The sequence below is a fragment of the Martes martes genome (genome assembly GCF_963455335.1).
Source record: "Martes martes genome assembly, chromosome: 3".
NCBI classification, from domain to species: Eukaryota; Metazoa; Chordata; class Mammalia; order Carnivora; family Mustelidae; genus Martes; species Martes martes.
In genome coordinates, this window is record NC_137890.1 from 32,727,778 (window position 1) to 32,742,846 (window position 15,069).

At 42.7% G+C, this 15,069-nt stretch overlaps 1 protein-coding gene across 2 annotated transcripts in view; it reads left to right on the forward strand.

Moving 5' to 3' along the window:
* Positions 1-14,640: 14,640 nt before the first annotated feature.
* KLF12 (KLF transcription factor 12) overlaps positions 14,641-15,069 on the forward strand; it is a 425,486-nt gene continuing 425,057 nt past the window's right edge. The window contains exon 1 of one of the 2 annotated variants that reach the window (XM_080799529.1): positions 14,641-15,042. The gene's annotated coding sequence lies outside the window, so the exon portion shown is untranslated. The remainder of the gene's footprint in view (positions 15,043-15,069) is intronic. The other variant, XM_080799528.1, reaches the window with a different exon arrangement.

The window sequence follows — 15,069 nt, forward strand, 5'->3', positions numbered from 1 at the left end:
CCCTGGGGCAGGATGGCCTGGTGTGTACAGGAACAGCAAGGAGCTGTTCTCTGAAGTTCCTCATCCATGAACCATGATGGGGTACAAGAAGCCTTCGTGACAATTCAGGCCCATGGGAAGAACAACGTGCTCAGCTCCAGGAACTCAAACCTGACATGCACAGGCTGGGAGATCCCAGCAAGTCTTTCACACTTCAGTATCTAAGTGTCCACTGAAAGATTTCCTTCACAGTTGTGGGGACAGAGTACACAGTGATTAAGAGTGCTTACCGGAAGTCCATTAATGTAGGAGCAAATCTCAGCTTCATTTCCTACTTGCCGGGTCACCTTGGAAACAGGTTAACCTCCATGGATCTCGGTTTTCTTCTTTGTAAAACAGAGAGGATATCACCTACCTCACTGGCTATTGCGAGGATTAAATGAGATAAAACACATCAAGCACTTAGCGCATTGATTTCTTTTTACATGTGTACTGTAACAAGAGAATGCAGTAACTGATAGGGAGCACTTCTCTAAATTAAAAGTCCTTGGAAATTGTAAAGCAGCAATGTTGGTTCTTTATTAATGGTGTAGGAAAAGGAATTAAATTAAGAATGTTTTTAAAACAAAACATGTAATACAGATAGATTTGGTTCTTAAAAGTATGAAGCAAACCCACTACTCCTCACTGATTTTCTTCATCTGTTTTCTCCCCAGGATTTTGACGACAGTCTACCTTAGAGGTTTATCAAACGTGCGCTGCATTATTGCAGAAAGGAATGGCTTTTCTGTTGGGGATAATAATAGTAACAAAATAATATCATTTTAGATTTGTGGTCTCCCATTTCCTTTCCAAGCAGGTATTGCTCCTGATGGGAAAATAAAGGTTACTAAAGGGTTAACTGACTTTAGTAAAGGTCAACAACATGGCAAAATCATTCCACTCCCGGAGCAGCAGGAAAGCATGTTTCTGACAAATTTATAACTCCATGGTTAAGATGTTCATTTAATGTGCTTTTTTATCCAAAGGTCTCTGACCATTTAAACCTTTCCCCCCCTTTAAGTTAGATGTGACTTGCTAGCTATTAATGTCCTTTAAGTACCTGGTTTATGCTCACTTTAAGATCTGGCCCTAACAATTTTCAAAGAATGCTACCTTGACACAATTCCAAGATAATTACAGCAATTGTGTGTGTGTTTTTTTTAAACAAACAAACATGTTCGAGTTAAAATTAAAACCTCCCTTTAGATTTGAAGTTTGAAAGAATTACGTTTGCTTGCTTGTTGTAAGAAGATAGTTCTGAGACTTTGTGATGCAAAGAATAAGAAATACATTTTGAATATAGCTTTAAAATGTGCTTGAATATGTCTGCTGTGAACCTTGGAAACTGATCCAAGACCAGGTTCAGAAATAGGAGCTAAAAACCTGAAGTCTAGGGTTTGTTGCCCAACCCAAGACGACCGCCTTTCTCCTTTCTAACTTTGATGCTTCTAGATAAAATGGCATAATATCTCCTTGCAGCTTGATTACCTATTAGTAAATAAAAGTGGTATTTATAAGTATTTGGGGGGTTATATTATATAAATATTTTCATTAATAAGAAATACAGGTCCTAAATGTTGATGTGCACGAACGGACACAAGTCAATACACGTGCACGCAAAAGGATACAATTACGTGTGGTGTGCATCTAGATTTTCGCAGCAGACCCAGCCATATGTTTCTTGTCTAGGAGGCTGCCCAGTGAACTCATGCATGTGAATAACAGTTCTAGCAGGCAAAAAGCCATATAAACAATGAGCATAACTCATAATGAAACAAAGAAGCATGCTAATAGCAAATTGTATCATTATAGAACACCACTCAACTGAACTTTTTAATGAGTAATTTTGATAAATGAACAAATGAGATGTTAATATAGACATCCCACTGAAAAGAAATCAAATGTTTGATGGTGAAGGACCACATAACATTTTGCACTGTAAGATGTGACAAGTCACTTCCTCTCCCTGACTTTTGCCTATGCTTATCTTCTTTGTAACCTTTCTGGAGTCAGCCAGGACAGTACCAAGCACAATGCCTGGAAAACGGTGGTTAAGTTGTATGAGGTATTTTATTTTGTCATTGCAATTGGAAAGAACTGCTTCCAGTTTCAAAGAAATAAAGAACGGGATTTAAATTCTTTGTCCTTTTATGTAATAAATAGAATGTGTACTTTCTGCTTAGGGTCGGGGTGGGAAGGATAGTGTAATAAAACTAAGGAATTTCACTCATAGAGGAGCATTTTTGTATGTTGAAAGTAAGCCTTATGTTTCACCTGATGTTTTCTCCTGAGAAAATACAGTTGCCCTGCTTAATTCAATGAGGAAAATATTTAATAATTGATGAGGATTTGTGGAGTTGAAAATTGTAAACAAGGCAGTATTTCAATACAACAGCACTAAAATAACTAAATAGACTTCCTCTGTTGTATTTATTTACCCTTTCTATAGCACCTATCATCTTAATACTTAGGCATAAAAGTACCAGGCATAATGTGAGGATGAAAATATTATGATTCCATCTCATTTTTCTCTCTCAGTAGTTAAAATATTGACAGTGTTCAGCCATACATTTATTCCGCCATGTTACACTGCTCGGTTCCTGAGACTAAAGAATTCCTTACGTACAACGAATATTTCAGTGATTGATGTGAAAGAAATATGAAGGTGTGACACCGTATTTTAGTTAAACAGTCAGTCAGTGGTTTATTTAAATAGAAGTAATATACAAATGTGTAGATATAGTAGCAATAGCCAATGGCCCTGTATTTAGTTTTCTTTGCCTTGGTTTCATTCTCATTTTCAAAGAAGCTCTCTCTCCTCTCATGATTTCACACCTCCCAGTTAAGTTGCTGCGACCCATTTTTAGCTGCTGGGTCTGCGGAGGTTATCAAGCCCTTTCATGTTAATGAGCAGATAGACATGATTTATATCATAACAATTGATGACAGATGGTACAAAATCCTTGTAATTGTTGTTTTGAAGATAAAATGATGGGGCACCTGGGTGGCTCAGTCGGTTAACCCAGGGACTCCTGATTGTGGCTCAGGTTATGATCTCAGGGTCCTGAGATGGAGCATTGCCTCAGGCTTCATGCTCAGTGGGGAGTCTGTTTCAGTTTCTCTCCCTCTTGCCCCCCTCCCTCTGCTCATGCATGTGCATGCTCTCCTCTCTAAAATAAATAAATAAAACCTAAAAGAGAGAGAGAGAGAGAGAGAGCATGATACGAAAGCACCAGGTGCCTCAAAATCCTCATCTGTGCTGTGGGACTCGTATTCCTTTTCAAGTATTTATTGAGTGCCTACTACACCAGGTCTGCAGCAGCGAACACCAGAGAAAAATCCTCTGCACTTTGGAACTCCCAATCGTGGGAAGGCAGGCTGCAGAGGGATAGACAGAAGTAAACAACGACAATAAAGCAAAATGTACAGTGTATTTGATGGTGATAAGTGGTATATGGAGAAAGATAAAAGGGAAGGAGGTCAGGAGTGCTTGTGGGGCTTGCAACTTAAAATGGTTTGACAAGGCCCACCCGGAAGAAGTAAAAACAATAGTAGAAGTTCATAGAATTCTTGTGAAGAGTAAATAAACTGTATGTAAAATGCTTTGACCACTGTGTGGCACATAGTAAAGAGTTAATAAATGTCTGTTTGAAAAAGAGGTAGTGATGTTTAGTGTTGTCCTGGGAAAGGTTTTTGTTCTGTTCCTTCATTTGCCGTGGCCATTTTTATCTGAAATTAAGAATGAATTTGTTTTCGAATTTTGTATAAAAGGTTCAAAAAGCTAATTTGTGCCCTAGATAAAAATACAGAACTGGGAAACCTAAGTCTTAGTGGATATATTATCCACAATTTGTCCCTGTCTTAAAAAGGGAGAAGAAGGAGGAGGAGGAAGGGAGGAAGAAGGGAAGGAGGGAAAGAAAAGTTCTTTATTTAGTGTCTATTTTTTTAAAGAATAAAATCGTTTTAAGTCATAGATATAGTTTAAATTATTTGAATTTTATATGTAGTCTAACTTGAAAGATAGGTCTGTTAAAACAGATGTATCCCAAATATGAGGAGATACTAATCTTTGCTAATTGAGTTAACTGGGTTCAAACATCTTAGTCAATATGCAGAGGTCTTGTATGTTCCTTTAGATGATTTTTCTTTACAAACAGCTCTACTATTCTTGTAGGTGTATTTTAATAGTAAACAAAGAATAAGTTATTTGTATTAAACAAGCTAACAACAAAGCTAATATAAAAGGAAAATAAATAATTATAGGGCACCACTCTCACCACTGTTGTTCAACATAGTACTAGAAGTCCCAGCAACAGCAGACAACAAAAAGAAATAAAAGGTATTTAAATTGGCAATGAAGAAGTCAAACTCTCCATCTTCACAGATGACATGATACTCTATATGGAAAACCCAAAAGACTCCACCCCCAAACTACTAGAACTCATACAGCAGTTCAGTAATATGGTAGGATACAAAATGAATGTACAGAAATCAGTTGCTTTCTTATACACTAACAATGAAAATATAGAAAGAGAAATTAGAGAATTGATTCAATTTACTATAGCACCAAGAACCATAAAACACCTGGGAATAAACCTAACCAAAGAGATAAAGGATCTGTTCTCGAGGAACTACAGAACACTCATGAAAGAAATTGAAGAAGACACAAAAAGATGGAAGAGCATTCCATATTCATGGATTGGAAGTATAAACATTGTTAAAATGTCTATACTCCTTAGAGCCATGTATACTTTTAATGCCATCCCGATCAAAATTCTGCCTTTTTCAAAGAGCTAGAACAAACAATCCTAAGATTTGTATGGAACCAGAAGAGACCCCCAAATTGCTAAGGAAATGTTGACAAAGAAAAAAAAAAACTGGGGGCATCATGTTGCCTGATTTCAAGCTTTACCACAAAGCTGTGATCAGCAAGACAGCATGGTACAGGCACAAAAACAGACACATAGACCAGTGGAACAGAGTAGAGAGCCCAGATATGGGCCCTCAACTCTATGGTCAAATAATCTTCGACAAAGCAGGAAAAAATATACAGTGGAAAAAAGACAGTCTCTTCAATAAATGCTGCTGGGAAAATTGGACAGATTTATGTAGAAGAATGAAACTCGACCATTCTCTTACACCATACACAAAGTTAAATTCAAAATAGATAAAAGACCTCAGCATGAGGCAGGAATCTATCAAAATCCTAGAGGAGAACATAGGCAGTAACCTCTTTCTTTCAAGATATGTCTCAGCAACTTCTTTCAAGATATGTCTCCAAAAGCAAAGGAAACAAAAGTGAAAATGAACTTTTGGGATTTCATCAAGATCAAAAGCTTCTGCACAGCAAAGGAAACAGTCAACAAAACAAAGAGGCAACCCACGGAATGGGAGAAGATATTTGCAAATGACACTACAGACAAAGGGCTGATATCCAAGATCTATAAAGAACTCCTCAGACTCAACACACACAAAACAGATAATCATGTCAAAAAATGGGCAGAAGGCATGAACAGACACTTCTCCAAAGAAGACATACATGGCTAACAGACATATGAAAAAATGTTCATCATCATTAGCCGTCAGGGAGATTAAAAACCACATTAAAGACCACCTTACACCAGTTAGAATGGCCAAAATTAACAAATTAATTAACAAATTAACAAACTAACAAGACAGGAAACAACGTGTTTGGAGGGGATGTGGAGAAAGGGGAACCCTCTTACCCTGTTGGTGGGACTGCAAGTTGGTGAAGCCACTTTGGAAAACAGTGTGGAGGTTCCTTAAGAAATTAAAAATAGAATTTCCCTATGACCCTACAATTGCACTACTGGGTATTTACCCCAAAGATACAGATGTAGTGAAAAGAAGGGCCATCTGTACCTCAATGTTCATAGCAGCAATGGCCACAGCTGCCAAACTGTGGAAAGAACCAAGATGCCCTTCAACGAATGAATAGATAGGGAAGATGTCATCCATATATACAATGGAGTATTATGTCTCCATCAGAAAGGATGAATACCCAACTTTTATATCAACATGGACAGGACTGGAAGAGATTATGCTGAGTGAAATAAGTCAAGCAGAGAGAGTCAAGTATCATATGGTTTTGCTTACTTGTGGAGCATAAAGAATAACGCAGAGGACATTGGGAGCTGGGGAGGAGAAGTGAGTTGGGGGAAATCGGAGGGGGAGACAAACCATGAGAGACTGTGAACTCTGAGAAACAAACTGAGGATTTTGGAAGGGAGGGGGGTGAGGGTTAGGTGACACTGGTGGTGGATATTATTATGGGGGGCATGTACTGCATGGAACACTGGGTGTTGTGCATAAACAATGAATTTTGGAACACTGAAAAGAAATAAAATAAAATAAAATGGAAAAAATAATTATAGGGCACCCACTATGTGTGGGTATGTGCTAGGTAATTTGGAAGTTGCTTTCATTTTTCCTTCAAAAAGTTTTGAGGACTTGTGTCTTGGGCACTGCCCGAGGCAATGGTGGGACATCTGAGAAGTGTTTGGACACAGTTCTTGCCAGATCTCATAGAGGTTATACCTTATAGGGAAAGGTATGTACGGCCTCGTTAGTTCTTCATATCCTTGTACAGAAGGTACCGCCCCATGTGTACCGGGAGGAAAACTAAAACCAAGAAAAATGAGGCGAGCTGTTAAGGTCACTCAATCAAGTGATGAGACCCAGAATCAGTTCAGAACATTCCGTTCACAGGTGCAAGCTCTTACACTACTGACTCAGTAATATTTGAGTGTGAAATACAAATGCAGTTGGTATTTACCTTTCTAATTACGGCTTGTTTACTCAACTTTTAAAAAATTAATGTTCATTTCTCGATGTAAATCGATGCAGTAGGAGGATGAGCCATGACCAGACTACACAACTGGGTGAGGCGAAGCTGGGATTCACATTTTGCCTTAGGTAAATCATGCATGGATTAATCTAGAATCAACTACATTATGGTTTGTGCACTTCAATGATTTTTTCAAACCACATTGCGTGGAAAAAGTTCAGGTAAAGAAGCATCTTTTTTTGTTTGTTTGTTTGTTTGTTTTTTTGGTAGTTTATGAATTGATGTTTTTACAATGATGGGTCAATAACTTGTAAGCCTAATGGCATGTGTCTCCTTTTTTAGCTGTCCGCCAAGCAACAAGTCCAAAGAGAGCCTCATAACGGTATGCATAACGGTATGCATCTTGCAACTAAAACATTCTGCACAATTATGTAACAAAAAGGCAGACACTGCCTGATGAATGCCCCAGATTCCATCTGTGATCCCTTTCTCCTTGTCTACTTTCCTGTGATTGGTTTCCATGAAGCCATGTGACCCAATTTTGGCCAATGAATTAGTAGCAGATGGTAACAGGTGAGGCTTCCAGAAAACTTTCTAAAACTTGGCCTTCACTTTTAGCTTTTTTCTTTCTTCCTAGTGGGGCAGGAAAAAGAAGTTACACTTTAAGAAGGGGAACAGGGAAATAAAATGAGCTTTGGGGCCTTGTGGCACCAAAGAGCAGCTGTACAATCTCCAACAGAAGCTGCCTCCCTTTGGCTTCTTGTTTTGTTGAAGGAGGAGTTGGGACCAAAAATATGTATCTTCAGCCGCCATTAGTCAGGTTTTCTGTTTTTTTTTGCAAAGGAAAATAAAGCGATGCTCAATCAGTGGTGATCTTCTCCCTTCCCTTCCTTCTCTTTCCCCCTAGATTTTCCTTTCCTGTTCTTTTATTCCCAAGTTTCTAGGTTTTAATTTTTTTCTTTCTATTCTTTTCTAATCACTTCTTTATCTTCCAATTTGATAGAATGAATGATCTAGTCACAGGACTTCCAGCTTTATCAGAACTGTAAACACGACCGTACTCCTAAATTTCCTACTCTTCAGACCTTTCTTTTCTCTTCTTACCAAGACCTGAAATAGGAGACGGCGTTTCCTATTTTCTTTCCCTTGTACCCCTTTCCCAAAATAACAGGTTGTTGAATTTTAGTCTGAATTTGTAATATCTTTTGCAGCTGTTGTGTCGTTCGTTTCCTATAGTAGCAAGTTGTGGCAAGAGCAGTTTGACTCAGCCCAAGCTTTCTACCTACCAGTGTTACCCGGTCCTTGAGTTCAGTTCCTACTGTCAAAGAATTAAAATGCAAGCCATTTCTGTTTGCTAATTTAAAGTTTGTTTTTTTGCTTTTTTTCTCTGAAGCATCACCCAACTAACCAGAACACCACCCAGTTAGCCAGAACACAGGGAAGACGGTACTCTCAGATATGATGTGGTCATTGTTAAGTTGGTAGAATAATTTTGAACAATAATCTGGCAGTATGTTTCTAGAACGGTAAAAACAAATTCATAATCTTTGTTTTGGTAACAACTTAGAGGAGACTATCTAGAAAAAATATTTTTTTTTTAAAGAAAGATGCCAAGATAGTCACTATAATCTAAGTATGATTGCAAAAATTTGGAGAAAATTCTCGTGGTGGTGGAGATAAGTTAAATAAATAATGGCAATTCAGTACAAGGACAAATAATGACTAGGATGGCTTTATATAAAAATAAAATATATAAAAAATTACAATAAAATTATGAACCCCAAGTCAGAAAAGACAGTAGTTACCCCTGTAGGGATTGGAGAGGGATGTGACTGGGATGACCAGAGTGGGGGCTTTGAGTATTGGAAATATTCTAGCACTGAAGCTAGGAAGAGGCCACAGGAACGTGCCTTAACACATATATGTTATATATTACTTTACACACATGACATAGTTCATATTATTAAAAAATAAAAATGTCTTTTGAAGAAATTTTTAACCTCCACAAAGGCTCTCTCCAGCCTTCTTAATGTTTCCTAACAGATACAACTTTATCCAGAGTATTGTAACTGTATTTTATATTATACTTATTCATTACTTTTATTTAAGCTCATCTTCATATGCTTATAATACTGAGGCTAGTGTCTTGTATATAGCATGAAATTAAAGCGGTATTCTGCAAACTATGTATACTTTAGCTGAATTAAATTATTTCCATGGGGCATAATTTCTAATTATAAAAATAAAAAAGGCAAGGATAGCTATATTTCAAATCTGATAATGCCTCAATTTGTTATATTTTAAAAATGCAAACTATCTGTTTATTACATTATATCTCTAACATTTGCAATCTAAAGACTTGCAAAGTGCCTCTTTTTTTTTTTAAAGATTTTATTTATTTATTTGACAGAGAGAGACAGGGTGAGAGAGGGAACACAAACAGGGGGAGTGGGAGAAGGAGAAGTAGCCTTCATGCAGAGCGGGGAGCCTACTGGGGGTCTTGATCCCAGGACCCTGGGATAATGACCGGAGCTGAAGCCAGACACCCAATGATGGAGCCACCCAGTCACCTCACAAAGTGCCATTTTGAAAAACAAATTTGCTATGAATTCCCATTCTGGTTATGAAAATTAAATTTTTATTTAATACGATTTTACTTAAAAAACGAAAAAATAATATAATTGATTGGATCATTTTAAATGACTAAATATGATAGGGACAACAAAATTAAATAAACATGCTCCAAATCTGATACATTTCTGTATGTAAAAACTTTTTAAAAGAAAGTTGCCAGAATCCATGTTCAAAAGGCGTTTATCAACACATTTCAGTTTTGCTTGTTTTCAATAAATGCCTCTAAATGGAAACTCAGGTTTTCAGCTATATTGTGTTTTAACATATGTCACTCCAATTTTCTATGTTATCTTAATTGGCTCAACAAGCATTTCACTAATCCCCTACCATGTACAAAATACTGTGAGAGGTAAAAGGCTAAAAACATGGTTGAGGTGCAGCTTCAGCTCTCAAATGGGTTACCTGTCTAGGAGACCCAATAATATTTAATGAAAGCAGGAAGGTGCAAGTACCCTAGTGATAAGTGAGGGAATTAACACTTGCTGGATGCCTACTTGGGCCAGGTTATCTCCTGCTGTGTATCTCATACTGGCCCAAGTGAGGATCCAATAAATGTTAATCCTTCAAAGTATGGGGAATATCATTTAAATGGGTGGAAAAAATGGGAGAATCAAAAAGGTGCTCTTTCCATCACATTAAAAGAAGCCTCAAGAAGGGGAAGATAATTTTGTGGTGAGGGGTTGGGATATGTATATCTGTGTGTGGGGTGTCATGGGATTACTTTGGGAAGATTCCACAGCAATAATGGGGCGGTGGGGGGTGGTGGTGGGACCTGGTGAACCATCTACTAAAGGCAGCTAGGAAGCATAGGGCATGGCAAGGTGTCCACCTGGGTTTGAAGTCTGAAATACATGAAAATCTACGTGGGGCCGTCAAATGTCATGGTTATTGTATTGATGCTAATTTGTGTCACTTTGGGTTTTTAAATGTAAGTATGCTCTAATTAAGGCTTTGTTGGAGGTGAGGTGGAATGGACCTGAGGGAAGGAGGCCAGAGGTTCAGAGCTGCAGGGGGATGGGGAGGGAGGGAGGGAGCAGGAGCGCTGCAGGAGACTTGACTAGAAATGACTATGCAGGAGCTTGGAAAAGAAGAGATACGTCTGGGGGTGCAATAAAGATATTTAAGCTAGAAGGACCAAAAACTGTATTGATTGCAACAAAACAAAGTTATAAAATGTCATTTTCCTCTAATTTCCAGACAGCTCCTCACTCAAATCAAAACATGTTGTTTACCATGTAATCACATAATATCACCAGCTGTTTGCATTCCTAGTAAGGCTTTTTACATGCCTTTCTCAAACTCAAACAGGAAAAGTTCCTTTTGCAGAACATCATTGCCAAAATACGACATGTGAAAAAAATGGGCATGGAAACCTGACAATACATGTTCACTTCTGACCCCAGGGAGAAGTCAAGACTATAGTTTAAGATTTATTTAAAGCTTTGGAAGTCACTTTTATTTTGACTTTGAATCAAGTCTAGTCTTTCAACACAGCTTTTACTTCTAAAAATGGACTCAATTTTCCCCCATCCCTGCCTGAAATTATATTAGTGTTAAATCATCCATGCGATCCTTGGCATCACTAATCCAAAGGCTTAAGAACTTTAAATATACACAGATACTGAAGAGAGTCTTTACCTTAGAGAAATCAGGGTGTGGTACAGATAATACTCTTAATACTGTAAAAGATTTTTCTATCATTGACACTAATTTTTCAGAGTATTACCACTGGTAAAGTATAATTAAGAAGATCTGACAAAAAGTTTGCAGGTAGGTAACATTTATTTTTACATTAACTACTTAAAATCTCTAGTTGTACGTTCTGCCTTATCATTTACACTGAGTGAGATATTATTTGCATTGGGGGTGCGTGTATGTTCTTCTCTTTTCTGGGACAAGATGTTAGGTAAAAGAATACCAAGTTTAAAAAACTCAGAATACCAACCTCTAGCAGCCTTGTTAATCCATTCATCTTTTGGTACTTGTAATAATGAAGACTAAGTCAAAGAAGTATATGCATTTAGGAAAATGAGTCATCTTTGACCCAAATTATCTTGGTTTTAAACAGAATTAAAGTACTGTAAAGAATGGGATATGAAAGATACTTTCAACCCTGAAATTTTATGATTCTGTAATTTCAAAACATTCTTGTATGCGGTCAGAATTATACATTCCTGGTGAAAAAATTCTGACATGTTTACATTGTCTGACTTCATATCCCTGCACACAAATGGAAGCGTAGGGTAAGGGACAAAATGTAAAGATGTGCACATATTTTTGCTAGGCTATGTGTACGTACTATTTTTCTACCTTTTCCCCTTCTGTTCACATGTTAGTTGGTTTAACGCTAAGTTCGATACAGGGAATGAGTAAATGAACTGAATTGGAACTTCAGTTCATATACACAAATGTATGTACAGACACACACATAATTTACTCCAGTATCCTAACTCTCAGTGATAACCATCTTCTTTATTCTTTGGTTTTGCTCTTCCCCACCCATCCCCAGATCATACAATGAAGTGATTCTGCCTTTTAAATTTGTATCTTTCTTCTTTCTTCCTTTCCTCTAAATCTGGGAAGTTTCCTTAATCGAACATTTCTGTTCTTTCTTATCTGGCAACAATTAAAAAAAAATTGGCAAGTACTTTTCCCCCTAATATTTGATGTACTCCCTTCTTTTAACCATATTACCCAGATTCTGGATATTAACATTGACCTTCCCCTAATTTCCTTATCTCTCCGGAATGGAGTCTTGTACTTTTGTCATTCTATTTACATGCCTCTGGCTGTTGCCAAAGGAAGGGAGTGCAGCTTGGAATGCTTTTCCACGTGCAGAAAAGCACTTGCTACAGAACATATTTATGGTCGGTCCGCCACTCAGCTTTGAGAAAGAGCTGTTAGTACAAGAACTGCCACAATGACATAATTTCTTACAGCATCCTTCACTCTTACGGTTAAACTCACTTCCTTCACTCCCTGCCCCACCTAGAGGGAAACTTCACAGTGTTTCTAGTAGAGGCAAGTTTTTCGTTTAAACACTGCATTTGTTGATATTCTACCGTTTTCCAAACACGCCTTTTCATGTTTCTTCCAGATGTAGTGCAGTGTAAGCGGCTGTTAACCGCGGTCAGACCAGGGGGTGGGGTCCGGAGCCGCTTTCCCCAAATAGAGACCCCACCCTGCAATGGCCCCTCCGCCTCCAGGTCCCATTTTCCTTCGGGGTTCCTGATTCCTGCCGCACCCACGCCTTCAGATGTGGGCATCCCTCGCCTTCCTGCTATCACAGCTTTCGTCTAAGACGACTTTGCTTAAGGAGTGGTCTGTAATTTTCAGACACTGTCACACTTAGGCCATTTGTTGTTCTTCGGAACCCCGAGAACAGGGCAGAGCCCTCCTCTCAATCCTGTCGGATGTCTAAGAGGCAGGCCCACTGACTCGTCCCGTGAGGATCAGAAGTGGGCTGTGGACTCAGCGTCCAGGCTGGACCACCTTTCCCATCATCCCTCATGTACAGACTGTGGCAGGTGGCAGCGACCGCACCAGGCGGTACACCGCCTTTGTTTTCATTAATATCGCGCACCGGGCCTTTAGAGATGTTTGGAAAATGCCACACAAAATGTAGAACACGGCTTTTCCTGGCTAGAAGTCGTTCCTTTGCTCTCATTTCCTGTTTCTCGGCCTCTCCCTTGTTTCTCTTCCCACCCCACTCGGTGCCACATTACTTCAAATCTTGCTCTCCTAACATAAACTTCCCCTTCGCAGCCTTCCCACCGCCGGGGCGGTTTCCCGCGCGGGGCGGGCTCAGGGGCACCGCGCAGGGGTGTCGGCGGGCCCGGGAGCCCCAGCGCGCTCACCTAGGTTTGCAAGAAAAGTGGCGCTCGCATCTCCGGCGCTGACCGCCGCGCCCCGCCAGCCCTCCTCCCCACCCCGCCCGTCCGCTTCCGCCCGGTCTCCTCCCCGCCCCCGCCGACCCTCCGGCGCGGCGCTGACCCCGCGCCCTTCGAGCCGCGGCGGGAACGGGCGCCCCGCCGCTGCCTCCTCTCTCCAGCCCCAGAATCCCGTGGATCCGCTCCCGGGCGCGGGGGCGGGGAGGGAGGGGCCGCTCGCTTCTCGTGCCTCCCTACTGGGGCACAGGGTCGGGGGGGGGGGGCTGGACTCCCCTATACCGCGGGCCCCACAGCTCTCGGGGCCTCGGCAGGGGTCTGCAGCTCCAGCTTCCTTCCGCTCCTGCAAGTTCGCCTGCTTTCGCGAATAACTAACACGGGCTGGCGCCCCTTCTGCCGCGTTTCCCAAGCGAGGCATGCGTCTTCCCCCGCCCCCATCCATCCCAAGGTGAAGCACCGGGAGGGAGGACACCCCCGCTTCGCCCGCAAAGTGCGCCGCTCCCGAACCCAAACAATGATCCCGCTTCCTTCCTCGCCCAGCCCTCCTCCCGCCCCACCCCCCGCGCGCACCCCAGCATCCAGGGCACCGCCCGCCCGGACTGCCCCTGCCCGGACCCCATTGTTGCCCGACCCGGGCGATGCCCGGCGCCCGGGGGCGGTCCCCGGGAGCCGCCGCGCCGCCGCGCCCGCAGCCTCGGCCGGCCGCTGGAGCCGGCTCCGCCCACACCTTTCCAAGTTAGCTGGCGGGCGAGCCGCGGGGACGGCTCCGGCGCCCGGCCCCCTCCCTGCACGCCCCCACCCGGGCCGGAGCGGGGAGGGGGCGGGGGGCCGAGCGGGCTTCGCGCTCGGTTTGCCTCCGAATTCTCTTCCTAAGGCTGCCTTGCGCGCTCTGACACAAAAGAGGGGACTTTCTCGCGGCTCAGCGCGAGTCCTCGCCTGGCGAGTTGCAATCCGGGGGCTCCACCCGCCGCGAGGCCCCGCGGGCCCCCCTCGGCCGGCGGCTCCCAAAGCTCCGTTGGCCATGTGTAGGTTATTTTGGGTGCCGCAGCAAGGTGGTGCAGGTGAAAGGGAAGCTCGGCCGAGGCCGGAGGCCGGGGGGCGGGGGCAGGGGTGGGGCGGGGTGGGGCGGGGTGGAGGCTCCGCGGACCCACCCCCCAGCCCGGCGGCCCGGGCGGCGAGGCGAGGGCCGGGCAGTGGGTGTTGCCTTCTACCTCTGCGAGCGGGGAGGGGTTAGTTTCCCACAGGGGATTTCAACCATCACACTCTGAGCCCGCCTCCTAATCCTCGGGCGGAGCGGCTCGGGGGCCCCATTTTATGGCAATAAAGCGACTTAGCGCCTGCTGAGCGAGCCCCTCCCCGCCGCCGCCCCCGCCCTCGGCCCCACCCCGGGGCTCGCCCGCAGCGGCGGGGCTTTGTTTCTGGGGAGGAGGACCCGGAGCTCTTTTGTTTGGGGGTTTGGTGTTTTCACCCCCCCACCTCACCTCACCCCACCCCACCCCACCCCCCGCGCCTCTCCGGTTTCCTGAGCTGCGGGCTGCAAGGGAGGAGAAGCGGCGTCTTGCAACCCCCTCGGCTGGGCCCCGGGGTAATTCGATGCGGGCCTGGCGAGGCTCCCCACGCTAGACCGGGGCTCGCGTCTCGGCAGCCTCCACCCACCGGCCCACCCTACATTTAGCGCATCATGTGATCCGGGTAAGTCATTTGCAAGTACAACAGTTC